General features: G+C 34.9%; 1 protein-coding gene across 2 annotated transcripts in view; it reads right to left on the bottom strand.

Moving 5' to 3' along the window:
* LOC137647240 (uncharacterized) overlaps positions 1-18,747 on the bottom strand; it is an 86,339-nt gene that overhangs the window by 34,759 nt on the left and 32,833 nt on the right. Inside the window, exon 1 of one of the 2 annotated variants that reach the window (XM_068380621.1) lies at positions 1,022-1,282. The exons of the other annotated variant lie outside the window; for it this stretch is intronic. The gene's annotated coding sequence lies outside the window, so the exon portion shown is untranslated. Of the gene's footprint in view, positions 1-1,021; positions 1,283-18,747 lie in introns of those variants that run through there. 2 annotated transcript variants of the gene reach the window in all.

Here is an 18,747-nt window from a genome sequence, read left to right as displayed (position 1 = left end):
TGAGACAAACTGCTTGTTCTAAACTCGAATCTATCTATATTTACATTTTGAAAATGTCAACCTATGATATGAAATGGAGTGAAATATCCAGGCGCCATCCGTTTGAAAGCTGAATGTTTGATCACTAAATATTGGAGGAAGAAAGTGTACACACTAAAAGAAAGAAAATTAAGATGTTTCGTGATCCTTTATGGTTTCATATGAAATTTTACTTATAAAGAACTAGGTTATTTCGACAAACTCTTAAAAGACGTTGTATAATCCATGTACGTTTTATATCCAAACAGTGTAGGCCTACCCGGACATCGAAATTACGTTAGAGTTCAGTTTATTTTATATGTTCGAATCTGCCAGTTCTTTGATTAAAAGAAAAAAATTCTAATAACGGACCTGTTTCTTTAAGTTTGTTGACTAAAACTGTTAAGAACAACATCGAAATTTTGAGAGTAATAAGTTTCGAAGCTTTACAAATCATGAAACGATGTGCATGTGGCATATATTCTAAATGGTGTAAATTTTTTGTTTTTAATTGTTTTGAAAGGGGTTGGGAAACAATGAATATTTCAATCCTTGATAAACCAACCACGAGACACGAAAAAACAATAGAACCTCTAGAACCAATATTGATTGTCTCATTAAAAATTAAGTTAACGCAAACTTGAATGTTACTGGTGTCAGACGTCCGGGTCACGTCCCTTGAGAAATGGCGAAGCTTAATAAACATTACTTTAGCACAGGCATGTTAGGGTACTGATGCGGTAAGATTGCAAGAGGGGATCTTGCTTTGGCAGCCCGTATATTTTTAGGGTACAATTTAAAGAACAAAAGTTTTTCAGACATTCAATCTCTGTTACATAAGATTATGCCTAGTCCTCCATTTATATTCAAACTATTTAAATGAATGAAATCTTAAGATTTAATTTTTGTTTCTGGTGTGACATACTCCAGGTCACTTTGTCTACTGTTTTAGTACTGAGACTGAGAGTCTGGGACATACACATTACGAAATAACTGGTCATACCTGAAAGAATGCCGTTTGCTTGGACAAGAAAAGGCCTAGAAGCTTCTTCCGTACATTTTTCCACCGTAGGTCTACTCTGGTTTGAGCCGGTTCCCTTCCAGACTTCGGGTCCCATCTACTTAAAGGCAGGAGTCCCAGTCATTTTGTTGATAAGGATTCAGTACTCCACCTCGTCACTTTTCCCATTAAACCACCCCTCTTTAACGTTCAGTCTGAATCAGACACGCCACAAGAACACTTGATTCTTCAGCCTGAACCTCTACGAGTTTAGTAAGTTGGTAAGTTTGGTACCATAAGGTTTGCGTATGCATTGCCTTCATTGTTATGATTCAGAGCATGCGCTCATTCACCCTCTTGGAATTCATACTACAGTACCTGCAATTCTTATATAACCTTACGCTGGGTAGCGTTTGAGTTCCTATTGCTTTTGCAGTGCTTTAACGAACATGCTTTGTAATTTAGCATTGGGTGCGAATGTTATTTTTATACAAATATTATCATAGAAAAAATATATATTTGTAGGCCGAGCAGCACATGACAATATACAACAAAAATGCTCGATTTTATGAGGAAAAAAATAAAATTTAACCAAATTTAAACTATTAGTTGCAAAATTTTAAATATACATTTACTGCAACTCAAAAAAAATATATATATTGCCCTTTTCTGCTGGAAAATCTTCGTTTCTCATTGGTGAGTCATTTCAGATTTAGACACTAGGCCTATTGGTAAGTAGTTTTTTATTGCCAAGTGGCAACGTACGTTTCTGCTAACGTCATCCCATTGTGTAAAACGTTTTAAAGCCGCTAATCATGACAACCGTTGTTAATTCATAAAGATTTTCTTCTAAATATAGTTTTACACTATTTTCAAACTACAAAATCTATTTTCAAATTAGAACTCTTATTATTTTTCCATTGACATGTAGATAAACTGTTTTGGCCTTGTGTGTGGATCTAATTATCAATTATCTTCATGTCTGGTCTAACTTAAATTCTCAATATATATGTGTGTGTGTGTTATTTACATGATCGGCACCAGGGTTACCAACAACCTCCTGAGGCAAGCAAGGCTATTTTTAACACGTACTTAAAGTCAACATTCAAAATATGTTGGCTAACATGGCGTGTATAATAAAAAAAATGTGAACGGGTTGGCTAATGGGGTTTAGGTTTTTAAACAAGAGATATTTTACGTTCAGTCAGTTGAACACCATTTTAATTCGCTAGAATTTTTGTAACAATTTTATACCCAATTATTCTCAATGAGGTATGCGTTATGTATTTAAATAGAAAAAAAGAAAAACATAGCACGAATTTAGATTCTAAATTTAGAACTTTTTCAACACCTCTCTCTCTCTCTCTCTCTCTCTCTCTCTCTCTCTCTCTCTCTCTCTCTCTCTCTCTCTCTCTCTCTCTCTCTCTCTCTCTCTCTCTCTCTCTTATGACTTGGATTATGGCATCAATCAATAAAAAACAACTAAATATATATATATATATATATATATATATATATATATATATATATATATATATATATATATATATATATATATATATAGTGTGTGTGTGTGTGTCTGTGTAATCTTTCACATAGTTTTTCAGCAGGATGCTATAAGCTCAAGGGCCCCAACAAAGAAATAACCCAGTGAGGAAAGGAAATCAGGAAATAAACTACAAGAGAAATTTAAGAATAATAACATTAAACTACATCTTACATGTATAAACTCCAGATAATCCTGTTCTCATTTAGGCTAATGTCAAAATATTTGGATCTCAAATTTTTTCATCGACAACACAGGAGTTTAAGTAGGCCTATATATAATATATTCTACCATAAAGATAGAATTGATTATTGATATTTGATTACATGATATAGTGTAAAGAAAATATAAAGATGTAGACTATTTTTCTCAGATATATGTCTCAGGAGAAAGAGATAATACCAGTACATGATATAAAAAAGGATAAATTACTCGGATCACCTGAAGATAAGCGACCCCAAATAGTTCTCCTGAAGATAAAGAACCCCAACTACACTCACCTGAAGAAGACAGACCCTGATTTTCATCACCTGAATATAAGCGACCCTAGCTTACTGACGTCTCCAGGTGATCTATTTTGTCTTATAATACTATAAAAAAAGGAAAAAATATATATTCATTAAAACTACTTTATTAAATATTTGTTAAAAAGAAAAAATTTATTTAAACAATCCATATTCAATTAAAAGCGTATTATCTTGCAATTTCAGTACAGAAATAATTCGATGGCCTGTGTGTTTACTTTTTCTATGATTGGAAGTAGAGTTGCAGCAACACGTGTTTCAACGATCACCATATATCGAACACTTAATGCTATTGTCGACCATTCCAAATACCTATATTGGCCGATTTGGTGCACGTCCTCTGTGATATTTGTTTTTGTGTGCAAAGTAGGACTCGTCAATTTGCGCAATTAAGCCATTACCACCAAGTCTAACCGGGTTTGCCTCAAAATACTTCATGCAGATTTCTCTAAAAAGAAAACTGTAAATACCAATCATATTTTTGTTCTGAAATGTTTAGAATATTATCCTGAATCCACTTATGCAGTGAAAGTTTAGATTTAGCAAAGAATGGGTCCTTACAAATAGAAACTTTGCTTTTAAATTTAGTATTCTCATTAAATTGGAGTTTCTACACATAATTATCTTGTATAGAAGACAGTTTAGTCTCTTAGCCATTAAAGAAAAATAAGAATTTTTTTTAAATACCGTCAATTTAAAAAAAAAAATCTATTTGCTACCTTATAAATAAGTTTTTCAGCACTTTTACTGGTTAGTCTCACTCATGTCGTTGCACTTATAATAATCAACTTATAAACTGGTTAGTTAGCTTGTTAGTCCCATTCTTAAATTTAAGTTCCTCACCTGAAGAAAAAAGACCCCATTTTTTTCCACCTGAAGATAAGCGACCCCAGCGAGTGTTGGGGTCCCCAATCTTCAGGTGATCCAATTACTCCTACACTCGGTCACCAGCTTGGGAGAGAGAGAGAGAGAGAGAGAGAGAGAGAGAGAGAGAGAGATTACGTGTTTATTATCAAACCACATTGTCGATGCACGTTGTGAACAAGAGTCTTCAGTTTCTTCTTAAAAACCTTAATATCTTCTGTCTTTCGACTGTCTAGTGAGAGCAGGTTGTACAATCTTAGGGCTAAATCTTTATAATCGGATTAAATTATATTATGCAAATAATTGTTGATAATTAATTCTCTCTATATCGTCATGGCATAAGAAATTATGTATAGGCCTACTTGAATATCTGTTGACATATCCCACCGTGTATTGTCGATAAAAAAATCCGAGACTCAAATATTTTGATTGTAGCCTGAATGAATAAAGATTTTTTTTTTTAATTAAGCAGTTGTAGTTTCATTATTGAAAATCTATTAATGTAACAACGATTCAATATGACTGCGCAGAAAAAAAAATATTAAGATTAAATTGAAACAATTGATTTTGATTCTTGTCTCTATCAAATATTTTTGGGCTAGATTATGTTTAGCGTGAATACCGTAAAAAACTAAAAAAAAAAAACTCATATATTATTTAATTACTTCTACCTTTAATAATTGCTAGCAATTCCTTGTGAATTTCTAAAAATGTGAAATGCTTACAGTCGTCAATATGTACCATGGACAGCCTAGAGTCAATAATCTCTCTCTCTCTCTCTCTCTCTCTCTCTCTCTCTCTCTCTCTCTCTCTCTCTCTCTCTCTCTCTCTCTCTCTCTCCTAGGTCATAGAGTGTAGAAGTTTTTATAAACTACCGAATCATTAAATATGTATATGTTTATGTTTATCTTTAGTGTCCATTTTTTACTAACAGAATAAAAAGATCCAATGGTTTATTTAATGTCTTATTTCATCTGGACAATATTTCAATTACTGTAGGCCTACTGCCGCTTCTCACTGAGAATCCATCAGTTCATTCAAAATTGTGAAATATCTTAAATCTATATCAATTTTTGTAAAGAAAAAAAAGTGTCTAAATATATATATTTTTAGACTGAAATTAAATAAACTATACCAGTTGGTTTGTCAATAACGAATAAGTAAATATAATGCTAATCTGCTAAAAATAGAAAACGGTCCACAAAACAAGAAAAAAAAAATCCAAGATTAGCCTTCGAACTAGTTCTTTCCAGAATTGTCCTCGGTTGGTTTATACCGGTTAGATGCGGTTTACGCCAAAGTCAAGGAAGGATATAACCTGTTATCCAGTTTAAGATAGGCCTATAAAGCTCCTAATGGGGATACCCCACATTCCTTCTCTTTACGAAGAAGGCACTAGAGTAGACCTAGTCAGCAAAATAATGTAATTTCGTCTTAACTCCAGACTGTGCGCTAATATCAGAAACGGTCAATATATTGATGGCTCCTTCTTGCCTGATATGAAGTGTCAATAATACTTTTCACTTTATCATTAAGTGTTATTTCAAATTAGTTTACATGTATATTGTTTTTAATAACGTTACCTATAATAACTATATATAAATTCATTGTAGATATGGATTTCTATTTTACTTATGATAATAGAGTCTAGATTCTCTAGTCTTAGGTAGTGTCATAGCCTCTGTACCATGGTCTTTTACTGTCTGGGGTTAGAGTTCTCTTGCTTGAGGGTACACTCGAGCACACTATTCTATCTAATTTCTCTTCCTCGTGTTTTGTTAAAGTTGTTATAGTTTATATAGGAGATATTTATTTCAATATTATTCTTAAAATATTTATTTTTTTCCTTGTTTCCTTTCCCCATTGGGCTATTTTCCCCTGTTGGAGCCCCTGAGCTTATAGCATTCTGCTTTTCCAACTAGGGTTGTAGCTTAGCAATTAATAATAATAATAATAATAATAATAATACATTGTCCGAAGAGCTCAGCTCCACATGGACTTGGACTGAATAAGAATTTTTGTAAATAATATTAATGTAATTCATGTTCTGTCCAATGGAATTTATTATTATTATTATTATTATTATTATTATTATTATTATTATTATATGTCATGCTTACGATATTTATTACTAAGACAAGTAGTATGAAATATTAATTTTGTATTTATTTTGTGACCTCGAAGTCCTTGATTTTTATGTGTATGTAGTAGGTTGGCCAGGGCACCAGCCATCCGTTGAGATACTACCGCTAGAGAGTTATGGAGTCTTTTGACTGGCCAGACAGTACTACATTGGATCCTTCTATCTGGCTACGGTTCATTTTCCCTTTGCCTACACATACACCGAATAGTCTGGCCTATTCTTTACATATTCTCCTCTGTTCTCATACACCTGACAACTCTGAGATTACCAAACAATTCTTCTTCGCTGAAGTTATTCATTGGCTACTTTCCTCTTGGCAAGGGTAGAAGAGACTTTTCTAGGAGAAGGACACTCCAAAATCAAACCATTGTTCTCCAGTCTTGAGTAGTGCTATAGTCTCTGTACCATGGTCTTCCACTGTCTTGGGTTAGAGTTCCGTTGCTTGAGGGTATACTCAGGCACACTATTCTATCTAATATCTCTTCTTGTTTTGTTAAAATTTCTATAGTTTATATAGGAAATATTTATTTTGATGTTGTTACTGTTCTCAAAATGTTTTATTATTCCTTGTTTCCTTTCCTCACTGGGCTATATTCCCGTTTGGAATCTCTGGGCTTATAGCATCCTGCTTTTCCAACTAGGGTTGTAGCTTAGCAAGTAATAATAATAATAATAATAATAATAATAATAATAATAATAATAATAATAATAATAATAATAATAATATGCTTTAAGATTGTTTAAGACAAAAATTAATGTAAATGTAAAAAAAAAAATCTAAAATGTTAAAAATAACAGACATTAGTTGTTCTATCTATGAATCAAGCGTAATATATCTACCAATCTCTCATGATCTGACACTGAAATGTGAAATATTAGAGTTGTTTTACTGATAATATTATTAATAGTTCGTATTAGTATCGCTAATTTAACCAAAGTTTGTAAAATAACACTATTATTATTATTATTATTATTATTATTATTATTACTTGCTAAGCTACAACCCTAGATGGAAAAGCAGGATGCTATAAGCCCATGGGCTCCAACTGGGAAAATAGCCCAGTGAGGAAAAGAAACAAGAAAATAAGAGAAGTTATTAACAATTAAATTAAAATATCTTAAGGAACAACAGTAACATTAAAATAAATATTTCCTACATAAATTATAAAAAACTTTAACAAAACAAGAGGAAGAGAAATTAGATAGAACAGTGTACCCGAGTGTACCCTCAAGCAAGAGAACTCTAACCCAAGACAGTGGAACACCATGGTACAGAGGCTACAATTCTAAACATCGTTTTCATCAACACTGAAACTGATTTTGGGCAAAACTACCAGTATCTTACTTATAATAATAAGGATAAGAATAGGGAAGTGGGGAATATGGGGAAAGGAAGAGTACCCCTATGATCTAAAATAAAGTTTTGGACTTTTGAAGAGTTCGAATGATACGTGGTGAAGGAGTTCTTACATTAATGAATTATATCTAGACCTAGCGAGTCTTATTCGAGAGCATCAAATATACTTTCTACTTTCCTTTATAAAGATTAGTACATATTTAATATAAAGACTTAAGCGCCAATAAGAAAATGAAAACAAACACATACCTTAAGAAGTAAGACAATGCTTATAAAAAAGAAAAAAAAAACCTCATTATGCACGTGAGTAGTATAACAAGATGTTCCGGCAGACCATCCTCTTGGCCAACTATTTTCAATGTCATTTGACTCTTACCCAAGACCTACAGGTCTTGCTCTTACCCACTTCCTCTTATTCCTTTCCTGGCGCGCCCACTCGGCTTGGATGACACCCAGGTGGATTAATACTCCTCCAAGGATGACACGGTCACCCACGGTTAGGATACTATGCCTAGACCGTCTGGTCACCTCTCTTCTCCGTCCGGTACGAATGCAAAATTCCCGCCTTTTTCTGTTGAGTCGTTTGGTGTGAGTAATTCAAATCCCGATTTTGTGATTGGTTTTGGAATGTTCATTATTATTCACCGATGAAATAATAGATTCCTTACTACTCGAAGGCACGCAATGGCCTACAGACGAGGTATGAAGGTCGGCAAAATACAGGTTGATAAAACCAGCCTTCAAGGTTACGGTCAAGTGGTCAAGGAGATTCTTTGAAAAGGTTCTAGTCAAACCAAACGAAAGTGACGGGTGAGTGAAGCTCTTTTCTCAATGTATCATATCTACATCAAAATGTTTCGGACATCATACCTTCAAGACCACCGGCGAAGATATGAACGACGAATCTGACCCAAGTATTAACTGATTTATAGTACTAGATTAATCCTCTCCTTGTACAACTGTAGTTTGATATTTAAATCTTAACTTTTTAACTCCTGGTTATTTCCATTTTTATAGTTTTAGTTCTCAATTTAGGGGGAAAATTTTCAGCCACATTAGTTTTATGTAAATTTTGTTTCTCTGATAACAACCTCTCTCTCTCTCTCTCTCTCTCTCTCTCTCTCTCTCTCTCTCTCTCTCTCTCTCTCTCTCTGTATAAACACACACACACACACACACACACACACACACACACATATATATATATATATATATATATATATATATATATATATATATATATGTGTGTGTGTGTGTGTGTGTGCGCGCGCGCGTTTGTGTGTGTATAGAAACTTCCTATTTAAGAATACATAACGTAAACTGTCATCATTCCAATGTTTTATAGATTTAAATGTTTTACAGTTCTATATTTCCAAGACATAATAAGAAAGGGTAGGCAGATTATGTATCTTATTATAAAAGAAAAATTGGACATCATCCACGATTTCTCCGATTGAACAGGAGGGAAAACGTATCGTAGAAGTTGCCATTAAACGACTTTTTCATAATTATCAGAAACGCTGCTTTATATACGAGCAATGAATTGCTAATTATATAAAAAAAAAGGTTTGCTTGAAATTACTTTCATGGCTTTTAATGACACAATTGTAGTCCTAATCTCATAATCTGAAAATTCATTCCACAATGGCTTGAGATAAGAGTGGACGGATTACGGGATTTAAGGCATAGTCAAAGCCATAAAGGTCATTCAGTGATACAATAAAGAATGGGTAGAATAAATTGTGTAGTAAATGATAATAGATAAATTACAAAAATAATCAAACATTAGATTATCTACCTACACACACACACACGCATATATATATATATATATATATATATATATATATATATATATATATATATATATATATATATATATATATATATATATATACTGTATATATATATATATACATACTGTATATATATATATATATATATATATATATATATATATATATATATATATATACTGTATATATATATATATATATATATATATATATATATATATATATATATATATATATATATATATATATACTGTATATATATATATATATATATATATATATATATATATATATGTGTGTGTGTGTGTGTGTGTGTGTGTGTGTGTATATGTATATATATATATATATATATATATATATATATATATATATATATATATATATATATATATATATATATATATATATGTATATAAATCTATATATATATATATATATATATATATAAATATTTACTGTATAATATATATATATATATATATATATATATATATATATATATATATATATATATATATATATATATGTATGTATATATACTGTGTATGCATGTATCATATATACTGTATGTATTAAAGCTAGAGGAACAATTCTATGAATAAGAAGCGTTGGTTTCACGGAGAAGTGTATTTTCTAACTTGTAATCTATCAATGCCGCCCCCCCCCCCTATGTATATCTAGTTATCGTAGAATTAAGATCTTTCCGAGGATCTTAATTGTTTTCCACTGACCACCTGAAAAAGAAATTGAAAAGGAGAATATTTCTTAGAATTGAATGAATTTAGATTGAATAAAGCTACTGGACTTAGGCCTATATGTTACTATCTAAAGTTTGGCTTGAATTTCCGGGTAAATTTACGGCCTTGCAACTCATGTCAGCGTCTTGAGAAAACATAGCAAGTCACGAAATGCTATTCATAACGTTTCAATTTTTTTATTATTAAACTGAATTTTTAAACATCAAGTAAAATATGAACATAATTTGTAAACTTGAAAGGTAGCCAAACAATGATGCATGGTTGAGAATTTCAAAATGTTCTGATTTTTCAGTTTGGGATCTCTCTCTCTCTCTATCTCTCTCTCATATCTGGGACTGAAGATTTGCCTTGATGTTTAAAGGTTTAAAGGCCGTTCATGAATGGCAGAGGCAAGGGACAGTGACATTGCCCTATCAAGCAGGACAATGCCCTAGAGACTGACCATGTATTCATATGATCAACGCCCAAATCCCCTCTCCACCCAAGCTAGGATCAAGGAGGGCCAGGCAATGGCTGCTGATGACTCAGCAGATAGATCTATAGGCTCCCCCAAACCCCCTATCCTTAGCTGGCAAGGATGGTGAGATTGCAGCGACCAAAGAAACTAACGATTTTGAGCGGGACTCTAACCCCAGTCCGACGTTCACCAGTCAGGGACGTTACCACATCGGCCGCTACAACACTTACGTACGATTCAAGAATATCTCCATTGTAATAACCTCTTCATGGCATTCTGTGGCTGCAGAGAATTGGAGTCTTACCTGGCCACTGTCTGTAGCACACTTCTCTATCAACGTTTGTTGCTGCTCTGATGTTTGACATACAGTAACTACTGGTGTAGATTTACTACCATTGTTCTATAGTCTAGGCCTTAGACTCTGTACCATGATCTTCCACTGTCTTAGGTTACAATCCTCTTGCTTGAGGGTGCACTCGGGCTCGCTATTCTATGTAATTTCTCTTCTTCTTGTTTTGTTAAAGTTTTCATATGAAATGTTTTTTATTTATGTTGTTACTGTTCTCAAAATATTTAATTTTTCCTTGTTTCCTCTCCTCACTGGTCTATTTTCCCTGTTGGAGGCCTTGGGGTTATAGCATCCTGCTTTTCCTACTAGGGTTGTAGCTTAGCAAATAATAATAATAATAATAATAATAATAATAATAATAATAATAATAATAATGATGATGAAGTACAAGCTACAAGTGACGTTTTTTTCCCCTGCTGGACTTTTCATCAGTTCAGAATTTCTGAATTATTTTCATACAGTATGTAGAAGTTGTAGCCTTCTGCAACTACAAATCCTTTAATGCCAATACAGTAGTGTGTGCTCCATGATTGCCTGAGGGGTTAAAGTCTGTCTAGACATCTGCAGTGATTTCATTGTTGCATTTTTCACCGTTTATACATATCTCCTGGTTTCATGACAGTAAGTAGGTAGTAGGTTGGCCAGTGCACCAGTCACCCTTTGAGATACTACCACTATAGAATTATTAGGTCCTTTGTGGGGCCAGACAGTACTATTGTATCCCTCTCTCTCGTTACGGCCCATTTTCCTTTGCACACACATATAGCGAATAGTATGGCCTAATCTTTCCACATTCTCATCTGTCCTCATACACCTGGCAACGCTGTGATTATTAAGCAATTCTTATTCTCTCTAGGGGTTAACTACTGCACTGTAATTGTTCAGTGGCTACTTCCCTCTTGGTAAGGGTAGAAGAGACTTAATAGTTATGGCAAACAGTTCTTTTAGGACACTCCAAAACCAAACTATTGTTCTTTAGTCTTGGGTAGTGCCATAGCCTCTGTACCATGGTCTTCCACTGTCTTGGTAGAATTTTCCTGCTTGAATGTACACTCGGGCACACTATTCCATCTTAATTTTCTGCCTCTTGTTTTTTTATACAATTTATATATGTGAACGATTATTCTAATCTTGTTACTTTTGTTAAAATACATTTTTAATTGATCATTACTTCTCTTGTAGTGTAATGATTCCTTTATTTCCTTTCCTCGGTGCTAATTTTCCCTGCCGGGCTTCTTGAGCCTATATCTTCCTGCTTATTAAACCAGGGAAAGAGGTACTTTATTTCGACTTAGTAGCATAGGTTCAAATCCTGACCTAGGCAGAAGCACCTAACAATTTCTCTGTATACGACGTTCAACGTTCTGCTGATCAGCTTTCTTTGTTGGAGGGGAATGTGGCCGTAACGCGACTCGTGTTTCGCTCAGTGAGCCATCCTGGATTCGACAGTTGAAGTATGAATGTGACAGTGACCCTTACTTCATTTGTCAACTGAAATGCCATTCTCCTCCTAAATAAAAATACTAGAATCGAGCAAAATTGTATGTTGGTTCGAATAAGGACGCTTGGCATTGATTTCTATAAGACAAAAGAACGTTAACTGTTTCGAAAGTGTACGATAGAATTTCACAACTCGCGAGTGATGCGAAATCATCGTACGGCTCTGACTGAAAAGTAAAAGTTTCCATTCCAATACGCTAGTGTCCAAAATGGTGCTGCAAGCAACGGTTGTGCCGGGAAATTTCTACGTTATTATTGTAAAGATTTAACCAGACGAGAAGGTGAGAGACACAGACGACGCTGCCAACAAGAGCGTCTCTTCCGAGTGACGTCAGACACTGACTAGAGTACGAGACTCTCCGAGACCCAGGTTTTCTAAATGAGAAAAGCCCAACTTCTAATCAATCACAGCTTTAAAAGGCCAACCCATTATTTAAAAAAGGCCCAAAAATACAGTATCAAAGGCCCACTTTTTTCATGATGTTACTAAAGGCCAACCAAATTTAAAAAGGCTAAATTTGAGTTTTTTGGCCTGAAAAAGGCCAACCTAGCAACCCTGTTCGAGACTCCGATCGTCAGACGTAAATATTACTGCTTCAGTGTGTAAGGGAATGTCAACGTGATTGGTTACGTCGAGCTTCGTCGTCCTTCCGCAGTCCATGTGTCTGTCTCAAAAGTAGTAGTGAATCGAAGGGAATATCACTCGCATAATTGACAGTAAGTGTTTAGAATGCATTATTAGTGTCTTACAATCGTTCCAGTTCCGTGTTTGCAACTCTGTCGTTGATATTTATTTAGGAAAAGGGTGGAATGACTTAGACTAGCAGTGATCGCGAGGGGATCATATGCCAAGTGTGGGTGTGTCACGTGGTGCGTACGTTTTAGTTAATTTCACGACTACACGTGTTAATGTCAAGTTATCAATTATCCACGATTGCTATTAATTTGGAAGATTACTTGTTATGGGCATTTGTCGGATGTAGGGATATCCCAAAGGTATCTTAAGTTCATATCCTAGTCAAATATTATACTGACATTGCAGTGAAGTAGTTTTTGACTCCTAAGATATTTTAAACATGTAGTATTGGAGTTTCGGAATAGACATAGTAAAAAGCCTACGAATAAATTAAACTTGAATTGTTGTTTTGACGTATTTTATGTAGATTGAATAGATAATTATGTAAAGTTAAGGCCATAGTTTTTTTTGTAGGACTTTGTCCATCAATGTTTTTATCACAGCTACTTACTAGTTTCATGATGCATGCAATAGAAACTCGGTGGACAATGCTTATAACGAGTAAGGTTATTATTATTATTATTACTTGCTAAGCTTCAACCCTAGTTGGAAAAGCGGGATGCTATAAGCCCATGGGCTCCAACAGGGAAAATATCTCGGCGAGGAAAGGAAGCAAAGAAAAATTAAATATTTTAAGAGGAGCAACAAGATTAAAATAAATATTCTAGATAAACTATAAAAAACTTTAACAAAACAAGAGGAAGAGAAATTAGATAGAATAGTGCACCCAATTGTACCCTCAAGCAAAAGAACTCAAACTCAAAAGACAGTGGAAGACCCTGGTACAGAGGCTATGGCACTACCCAATATTAGAGAACAACGGTTTGATTTTGGAGTGTCCTTCTCCTAGAAGAGCTGCTTACTATAGCCAAAGTCTCTCTTATATCCTTACAAAGAGAAAAGTTACTACTAAACAATTACAGTGAAGTAAGAAGAATTGTTTGGTAATCTCAGTGTTGTCAGGTGTATGAGGACAGAGGAGAATGTGTAAAGAATAGGCAAATATGAATGTCAAAGGCCTTGTTACAAATAAATATACTATTAGGGTAACACAAATTTGCCTTAATGTTTTGGTACGAGTTATGTAACATATATGAAATTTAAACATTGAGAGTTCGTTGTATAATTTACGATCATAATCTTTAAAGAAACTTTAAGTGATAATTGTAAAAGAAGACCACGTTAAATACCAGTCGTGAGCTGTACATTGAAGTCCTTGGCAATTGAGTGATTACCACAATTATCTCTAAACCTGGAGTTGGCAATGGCTAATTGAACTCGCTTTGGAAAGGGTAAAGGTTTTAAGCATCTTGTATTAGTATATTATTAAAGAAGGTTCGATTGCAAAGGATATATTCAGCACGTTCTTTGGAACAGGATTTTATTTAGCGATGTGAAAGCGTGGGTCGGAATTTTTAAGTGTTCAGTGTTTGAGAAGAATTAAAGAAAGGGATTTTTTTTAAGAAGTAATTTGTCTAGTTTTGCATTTCCATTATGCTGAGTTTAGGAGGCCAATGTGCTTGCTTGGTTGCGCAGGCGCACACGCACGTGTGAGGGGCACACATGCATACGTAGTTGTATGAGTAGCCAAATTGAAAAACTAGGAAACAAAGGTGAAACAAATATTTTCACTGAAGTGGGTGGGTTTTACACAAAAGGAAATTTGCATGCCAAACCTTGCTGAAGTAGTCTTAGGTCATTGCCAGAAGATAGAGTAGCTGTAATTGTTGACTTATAGGTGACGGACATCCAAACTATGAATACAGGTTTTAGGCCAAAAACACAAAGTTCTAATCTCAGGTGAAAAGTTTTTTTTACCTAAGCCCTTCTAACCACTACAAAGATAAACCAACTTCAATTGTAATAGGCCTAGATGTCTTGAAGAGCAGTTCTCCAGCTGGAGTACTTCGACCAGACTTTTAAAGTATGTTTCTTAGACAGCTAACACTAAGGTCTATAGAGCACCAGCCACCCGTTGAGATACTACTGCCATAGAATTATTGGGTCCTTTTGACTAGTCAGACAGTATAGTACATTGGATCCTTCTCTCAGGCCACGGCTCATTTTTACCGTCGCCTACACATACACCGAATATTCTGGCTTATTCTTTACATACCCTCCTCTGTCCTCATACACCATGCACCACCGAGTTCCCAAACAATCCTTCCTTGCTCAAGGGGTTAACTACTGCGCCGTAATTGTTAAGTGGCTGCTTTTCTTTTGATATAGGTAGAAGAGAGACTTTAGCCATGGAAAGCAATTCTTTTATGAGGAAACTCCAGAAAATAAACCACTGATCTCTATTTATTTTATGTTTGGGAGGTTTTTATACGACTGTTACAAGAATTACTGGATAACATCTCGCTTTTTTTTCTGTTGCATTTTTCCTTTGTTTTCCCAACTCGCAAAACAAAATCTATTCCATCTACATAGCATCATCCTGAACATCGAGCGTCATCTTTTGCTCCCTCCTCGACCTTCTCCTACTCCTCCTCGACCTCCTCCTCCTCCTCCTCGACCTCCTCCTCCTCCTCCTCGATCTTCTCCTACTCCTCCTCGACCTCCTCCTCCTCCTCCTCCTCGATCTTCTCCTACTCCTCCTCGACCTCCTCCTCCTCGATCTTCTCCTACTACTCCTTGCTCAAGGGGTTAACTACTGCGCCGTAATTGTTCAGTGGCTGCTTTCCTTTTGATAAAGGTAGAAGAGAGACTTAGCCATGGAAAGCAGCTCTGTTCTCTTATCTTATTTCTCTTTTTTAATTGTATGTAAATTTAGTTTATATGTGGAAGATTTATTCTAATCTTGTTACTATTCTTAAAATATTTTATTTTAATTGTTAATTACTTCTCTTGTAGTTATATTTCCTTTCCTTACTGGGCTATTTTCCCTGTTGGAGCCCCTAGACTCATAGGTTCTTGGTTTTTTAACTAGGTTTGCAGCTTAGCAAGTAACACTAATAATAATGACATAGACCTTAGCGAACATAATCCCCCATCCAGCCAAGCATTCGAGCAAGATTTCCACAGAACTTTAAGAACATCCGCCAAGCTACCATGACTGGCTGTCCAAGAACTAACCAAACGCTGGAACAACATAGTTTAGTCTTGCTGGGTACCCAGCCATCTTAAAAAACTTATAGTAGCCTATTCTTTACATACTCTCCTCTGTCCTCATACACCTGACAACACAAACTATTATTCTTCGCTCAAGGAGTTACTGCACTAATTGTTCAGTGGTCTCTTCCCTCTTGGTAAGGGTAGAAGAAACTCATTAGTTATGACAAGCAGCTCTTCTAGAAGGACACTCCAAAATCAAACCATTGTTCTCTAATCTTGGGTAGTGTCATAGCCTCTGTACCATGGTCTTCCACTGTCTTGGTTAGAGTTCTCTTGCTTGAGGGTACACTCGAGTACACTATTCTATCTTATTTCTCTTCCTCTTGTTTTGTTAAAGTTTTAATAGTTTATATAGGAGGTATTTATTTTAATGTTACTCTTCTTAGAATATTCTATTTTCCTTTTTTCCTTGCCTCACTGGGCTATTTTCCCTGTTGGAGCCTCTGGGCTTATAGCATCCTGCTTTTCCAACTAGGGTTGTAGCTGAGCTACTTATGGTAATAATAACAATGATTTTTTATTCTGTTGTCAGTGATTGTAAGGGACTTTATTGATGAACACTTGAGAAAAAAACAAACAAAGATGGTGTTTCTTGATATTCAACAAAGACTAAAATTCATGCAAAGACTACTTGAAGAAAAACTTTGGGATTTGGTCACAACACAAAAGTGTTTTTAAAAGATGTTTTAACCGGTGACGTCTTATACGAGGTTTAGGTTGATTAATTAATTCCATAAACTGGTCACTTATTTTTTTTTTTAATTTCTGCCATTATTACCCAGTTCATATGGGTATATATACATGTATGCACAACACATATGCATGTGTATGTATACATATATATAGATGTGTATGTATAATATATATTTCCTACGCCTATTGACGCAAAGAGCCTCGGTTAGGTTTCGCCAGTCGTCTCTATCTTGAGCTTTTAATTCAATACATCTCCATTCATCATCATGTACTTTGCGATTCGTAGTCCTCATCCATGTAGGCCTGGGTCTTCCAACTCTTCTAGTGTCTTGTGGAGCCCAGGTGAACGTTTGGTGAACTGTGGAGTGCGTATGAAAGTATATCGTAAACGGTTTAAGACGTGCATGCGGTTAGTGTTGATTATTAATTCCGTGCGAAAACATGTATAACTCACAATTCCAAATGTATGCTCCCAGCATTATAAGCAGCAGCAGGCAGGTGTTAGGTCTTTCATTCATTTTAAAAGGTCCCAACCTGAATTGCTGGTCGAGATAACAGGGGAAGGGGGTTAGGAGAATGTTACGTCACAAGCCTCGACGAAGATGAGTTATTGATTAGACCTATGTCAGATGGTATTTGATACCAACGTTTTTGTTGATGGTGATGTCTTTTCAAGTATCTTTGAGAATCGCTTATTCGTTTGACTTTGTGTTTAATGTTTCTATCTGTTATTGGCGATACGGTGAGGTAGTGTTAGCCTCTGTACCATGGCCTTCCGCTGTCTTGGATTAGAGTTCTCTTGCATGAGGGTACACTGAAGCACACTGTCTCTTATTTCTTTTCCTCTTTTTTTATTTTTTGAGTTTATAGTTTATTTATAACCTCTCTCTCTCTCTCTCTCTCTCTCTCTCTCTCTCTCTCTCTCTCTCTCTCTCTCTCTCTCCTGAGGATCTAATTTAATGTTGCGGATCTTAAAATATTTTATTTTTCATTGTTTATTATTTCCTTGTTTCTTTACCTCCCTGGGCTATTCATTCCTGTTGGAGATCTTGGCCGTATAGAATCTTGCTTTTCAAACAAGGTTATATAGCTTAGCTTGTAATAATAATGAGATTGTTAATCGGGATATCTCGTTGCAGAAATTGCACCCCGCGCTCCTTACTGTGGGGATTATTAAGACTTTACAGCGTCCCATCTTTATATAACTACCTCTACGCCGCTTAACGAAATTTTGTAAGTAGTCTTAAATTTTAATGTTAGGATTATTTTGGAATTAACTCGATGCTGATTTTATCATCAGACCATCCAAGGGAATAGCTAGAACATCCTATATGCTGATGGTCTAACTTTTGGGCGTACCAAAGTGGTAGTTGTCGGACAGGAACCTTGTTTTAGATCAGGAAACTGCTTTTGTAACCAGATCCTCTGAAGGTCATTGGGTAAATGAGTGATTGATGTATTTTATTGTTGTTGCTAAGGGGTACGAATACGTGTAAATACTGTATTATGTGTTTTTGAATCCACTCGATGCTTGAAAATACTGCTAATGTAGCCTAAATGTGCGTGAAATAATTTGCCACCAAATTTAGTTATAAAGATATATAGTAGTTTTTTTCGCTCGATTAGATCAATAAATGTATTGTCTGGTCGTCGAAAATGATTACTTTTGTGCCAGAATTGTTTAATGCTTGACGAATGACTGTGATTCATGATATTAGATTAATGTCGTGGTGTTCTCGCTTAAGGGTACACTCGGGCACACAATTCATTTCATTTTTTATCTTTTTTTTTAACTTCGTATAGTTTAGATATAAATGATTTATTTTAAT

The sequence above is a fragment of the Palaemon carinicauda genome, chromosome 9, assembly GCF_036898095.1.
Source record: "Palaemon carinicauda isolate YSFRI2023 chromosome 9, ASM3689809v2, whole genome shotgun sequence".
Classification (NCBI taxonomy): domain Eukaryota; kingdom Metazoa; phylum Arthropoda; class Malacostraca; order Decapoda; family Palaemonidae; genus Palaemon; species Palaemon carinicauda.
The sequence above is the reverse complement of the archived record's forward strand: the minus strand, read 5'-3'. Positions and strand labels throughout refer to the sequence as shown.